The following is a 6,000-nucleotide window of genomic DNA, read 5'->3' as shown; positions in this document are numbered from 1 at the left end:
CCATATCTGTAGGAGCAGAGGCTTTTGTTATAGTCATACCGACTAATGTACCCTTGTAGTGTTCATTTGAAGGCAAAAATAGGAGGCACACTACAACCAAAGCAGGATGTATTCATGTATTAATGAGACTGAGATAAAAGTTGTTTTAATTATAAACCTTAATAATATATTGAAGAAAAAAGCAATATTTTTAGTCATTATCTCTGTGAAGTATGTCCTTAACTGCAATAACAGCAGTGATAGAAAAGTTTCGGTAGAAAAGTTTGATATTCCTTGAGGAAATCGGAGAAAAAGATTAGAGAGACTCATAATTCTCCCCGTTTTCAACAGTATATAGAAAATGCAAAGCTATGGGCACAAGATGCAATTATAATAGTTCCACTTGTAAACCTGAACAACAGCATTCACATTGGTGTATTATATTCAGGGTGGCATGTAATGGTTGAAGGGCAAATCAGTTTCTTTGGCATTACACAGATGGCAGCCTACCAGTCCCCAACAGGAATTAAAAAGTCTAATTAAAGATGGTCTGTTGCACGATTTAGTCCAGAAGCTCTGAAGAAAGTCACTAACTTTGTGAAACTGTTCTGTGGAACAAGTTTTGGAATGTTCAACTTAACCCTTTTAGTTTCAGCACCACACAGAACCTGATCCTGAATAGAAGCAGAGATCTTATAAACCAAACTCTTACTGATATAGCATGGTGTTCTTGCCGAGTAGGGGAAATCGAACCCCTGCCGGCAGCATTGAGGGCAATGGTGTTACCCACAACACTATATAAACCACAATTTTACTGTGTAGTCAGCACTGCAAGGTAGGCACAATGACCCAATATTACTGAACAATTAAAATAATTTGATTATAGTTTCAAATTGACAATGGGCACTGCATTTACAGAAACTGACCTAAATGTGTTCTGGGATCACACAATGAGCACAGAGCACTGATTAGTGCAAGTTAGCAATTTTGTTTGACATTACTTTGTTGCCTTTGTTGTTTACCTTTTAAGTGTGTGTGTGTGTGTACTGTTGTGCTTCATTTGTGTTTTTGTTAGTTGTGTTATTTATTTTCATTGACAGGTTGAAATGTCAGTTCTTTCACATTTACAGTAAAATTTATATTAAAACAAATGAAATATGTATTCTACAAATCCAGAACTTAAATCCTGTGTCCTTTATGAGAGAAAAGCTCCAGCTGCTGCTCCTAGTAATGCTGCTGTCCTTCAACCCCCTTACATGGCCATTGGCCACTTTATTAACAGAAGAATAGCTCAACCAGTTTGCATCAAAGTCTCTGTAGTTACAGAATAATAAGCCTGGGTTTAAAGGGGTTAATGCTGATCAGAAAGCTGAATACTACATAACCCAATTGCTGTATCAGCGTTTGAAGAAACAGTAGCAATCACAAAACACTGTTAATAGTTCTGTTGCAGCTTTGAAATCCTTATTTTCATGCCCAGCTTTTAGACTGCTTATGTTATCTCATGCTTTGTTTATGTTACTCAGTATGTGCCTCTGAAAGGCTGTGAAATACCTAAACAGTTGTGGTCAAAGAGAGATATTAGTGTCATTTCATTTGACTTCAGTCCATGTTTTGCAGATATTTATGTGTTCCCTGTCATTATACAAGAGGACAAATTCATGTCTGCAAGTGGACTTTGAAATGAAATGGATTGCTGGCTTGAAATATACTGTTTTTTTCTAGACTGGATGTTGGTTCTTCATGTTGACTCATGCGTTTTTTATGCTTTATCAATTCCTCAAAAGGTACATCAGCATTGAGGTATAAATGAATGCATAATCCTTACTGTCTTACATGGGTAAATCACCGGTGGGCTCAAAGTTTTATTGCACACTTCATTAACCTCAGAATAGCTCAACCAGTTTGCATTGTCCCTGTAGTCACTGAATAATAAGCTTTAGTAACTTTAGTATCCAGATATTGAAGCTCCAGAGTTTTTGCTATGTTTGTAGTTATAGTCAGGGCCATAGCTAAGTGTGATGGGATTAACAAAATAGAATTTCAGCAGATGTTTAGTGTTCAGATATGAATCTACGCGATGTTTCACTCAAACCTGCACACATTTTCACTCAGTACTCTAAAATTGTCAGTTGAGGTGTTAACATATTTTATAAAAGAAACTCTTTCACTTTCACCATTTGTCTAAATTAAGCATAAAAGCCATGTCCTGTTGTGGTTTTGACTTACCTCCTCTGGTGGCATCAAATGTGATCCGAAGCAGCGTCTTACCTTCTTCTACAGTAGTCATACTTGGAAGGATAGACGACTGTTTATATGAAAAAGATTATTCTATACCAGGAAAGACACACCTTATACTGCAGCATTCCTCAAGGTTACATAGCTTGTTCAGGGTGATGCAGGCTGGCTGAAGAACAAACCAGTACTGGCTGTTTAACCAGAATAACTAAACTTAATCATTAAGAGCAGAAAACTGTTCAAAGCAAGATGTTCCTTCTCCAGTGACTGTCTGTGTAGGAGATTAAAGTGACAATGAACGAGCGGTGTGTTACCCCTCAAACAGAACTCAAAAATGTTCAAAACCAATAACTTTTAAAAGTTATAAACTGTTTAATAGTGTTTGTATAATTTGCATTTTTGTAAAATGTGTTATTATGTGATTTTTAATTTAGTAAGTAAATAAGTACAAGTCAGGAGTACTGAATTCCAGTCCTGGAGGGTCAGTGTCCAGCTCAAACACACCTGGTTTAGCAAATCTGTTAACTGGCAGGTTTTGTAGGCAGGGAAACCACCAAACTGTGTAAACCCTAACCCGCCATGACCAGCCCCAAACTGAAAACCTCTGAAACAGGCTTTTGGAATTTGTGTTTTCAGCTATTTGTGCAGTGTTTCTATTTCTATGTGGTGGGATACAGTGGGAAAGAGTGAGTGATCAGCCTCCTGTTTCTCTCTCTTTCTCTCCTCTCTTTCTTTAGCACAGATACACACACATGCACACACAGTGTTGTGCATGAACATGTTCAATGAACGGCGTTCATTGGACACATTCAGATTTTTTGTGAACAATGAACAGAACGAATCAGTTTACAAATACTGAACTTGAACGCGAGTGGTGTTCACTCTTGCGAGAGTGAATGTCGCTCATGTTTAAAGGCACGCTGCATGACACTTCCATAAACACAGCCAATCAAGTCTGGTGCTAGTAGGAGAGACGTAACTTCAGAAGTTGGTTTGTTTGAGCATTTGAAACAGTTTTATGTTTGTTTGTTTTTTTTTTTGCAGTCATTAAAACATTTGGCTGAATATTGCGCTTTGAGCCGGTACCTTTGTTTACATTACAGTTTTTATCTGGTGTTGTCACAGTAACGGCAGTACAGGTTATTCTGGAGGGTTTTTTTCTATGCAGAGCCTGTTTTTTTCCCATTAATCAGAATTAATCTTTTTTTGTGGTTTTGAACTGCTGCATATGTTATTATAGTCTGAATAAAACTTTCATATACCGTAAACTTTTTCATTGTCAGCATAATATGACGCATTGTTTTAGTGTCAAAATATATTCTCAATCTCAATACTCTTTTTTAATGAAACTTAAAGGTTTAGATGTAACTCATGTGTATGATTGTTAAGTGATATAGAATAATTCATTTAGTTTATGAGTAGCAATGATATTGGGCTGGTGATGGATGGGTAGAAAGAGGTTCTATTGAAAAAAATAGTGGCCTATTTATTGAGAAAAAAGAATCAAATGAAAATGAAGTAGTTCATTTTTTGGAATTGTCAATTTAATTCAAATTTTTAAAAATGAACTATGAACGTGAACTAGTTTATTTTCATTACTATGAACTGAATTTTGAACTAGTTCATTTTCATTGTGAACTGGCACAACACTGCACACATTCCACAGACCTGAGTGAGTCACCTAAGAGTGAATATATGACACTGCTGCCACCTAGTGGTGTTGAACTAGTACATCAAAGCAGTACTTCTTCAGTCACAAAATCAGTCAGAAAATAATTTTATAATTTTATTATAGAATTATAATTATCATTTTATGATAACATAAAAAAAACATGAATAATTAGTACTGAACTATACATGTAACAACCCCAGCACTGGAACAAGGCAACTGTGACAAAATAACTTGCCTCACTGAGGATTTTATTATTATCAGCTCATTACCATCGGTTTAAACAAGGAAAATGCCAATGTTCTATACATAGTGAGAATACAACATTCTCCAAATACTGTAAATGTCTCTTTACAGTGAGTATTTTTTTAACATCAGGCTGAGTTTTAATGGTAGTGTTTTTTTTTATAATCACACAGATATTAATTACACAGATAAGTTCAAGATCATATAACAATCTGAAAAATTGTGATAGAAAAGTAACATGTATAGTGCAACAAGAAGTCACGAGTGGCTTATGGATGGTATTGATGAGATGTAAGCTATGTATTTCTTCCTGTGGGGTAGTATAGTGTTTGATTAGTTTGAGTATGATGGCTTACTTTAGGATATCATCTTAAGTGCTCAATTAAAAAATTCAATATTGGTATAGAAAGAAAAAAAAAAAACTGGTATAATGCCTTCTCTAGTTTACAGTAGATCTTGTTGCCAGTGCTATCGAGAACAGTAAGCATGTGCAAAAGCCTCATTGTTTTGTCCACTTTGTTGCAAATGTCATTATCTACACAATCATCTTTTGTAAATCACCCAAAAAAGCAACTAAATATAATACAGTGTACGACTCTGCACATGCAAATTAGTACATTTGGAATCATAGTAATTCAGGGCCTCAGTCTATAACCTGCACAAAACCTGTCGTTTTTGGGTTAACCCCTTTGAATTTTGAGACAGAAGACATTAAATGAGCTACAAAAACGTTAAAAAACATCACATAATGTTTATAAGCACTATCCTTAATATACTGTTTTCACCAAAATTTTAAGACTTTTGCACTGCCGTTCTGGAAACATTCTGAGAGCCCAGAGAGGTCAAAGGATGGACAATACATATAAAGTAAGATAATGTAAATGCTTACTAAAAAGAATAAAGCAGACAGAATAAAATGTGTGACTTTTTCCACCACGACACTCAATATAAAAAAAAACCTACATAAAAAGTGATAAAAAACATCTAGATAATGTGAACCTGGAATAGCAGCTGCACAGACAGCTACCATTGTACCAAATTTCACATCCTGTGCTGCTAAAGGCAGAAAAGCTCCGACTGCAGCTCCTAGAACTGCTCCTGCTCTTCCTACATGTCCTCCATATCTCTGGCCCAGATCTCCTGCTGCATTGAGGGCCACTCCAGCGCCCCCAGACGCAGCCAGCAGACCCCCCAAAGATGCCCCAGTGCCCAGTATAAGAGACACTTTTGATAAGACTGCTAAAACTCCAGCTGTAGCAGCCATTGCACCTGCGCTGACTTTTACAGCCCCACCAGTGACAAAATAGTAGAAGAGGTCAGCACCACATGAGGCCTGAAACATCTGAATACCAAACACAATGACGAAGATGCGCTCCAGCACTTGTAAAGCAGGTGGAGTGAATTTAGCTGGATCTAATAAAGGCACTGGTTGGTCTTTATCATGCAGCAGGCTTACAGCTATGAAAACAATGGTAGTCATAATACCTGGCATCTTCCCAACTCTCTTACCAATATGTTTTTCTTCAGATCCAAGTATTAGATATAAACAAAAAAATGGAGCAATAATGGGCAACATGGATCCTGTGTCTGCCAAAAAAACAAATCCTGTTTCAACGTAAAGCATGTATAGGAAATAATCGACAGTCATCAAAGCAAGTAAAGAAAGTAATATCAAAGAACAAGTGAATAAGACTGCGGCAAGGCCCAGCACTGAAAAATTGAACACAATAAAGAAACAGTAAAAAACATACAGTAAAACCAACACTATTATGAAGGCAAGTGTGTTCCAAAGCACAAATGATATACAAAAATCATGTGAAAACAGGAATGAGACAACGTTTGATAAAGACGTTTCTAAAATGGCTCCT

Source organism: Colossoma macropomum, unplaced genomic scaffold, assembly GCF_904425465.1.
Source record: "Colossoma macropomum unplaced genomic scaffold, Colossoma_macropomum, whole genome shotgun sequence".
Classification (NCBI taxonomy): Eukaryota; Metazoa; Chordata; class Actinopteri; order Characiformes; family Serrasalmidae; genus Colossoma; species Colossoma macropomum.
Note: the sequence above shows the minus strand (reverse complement) of the source record.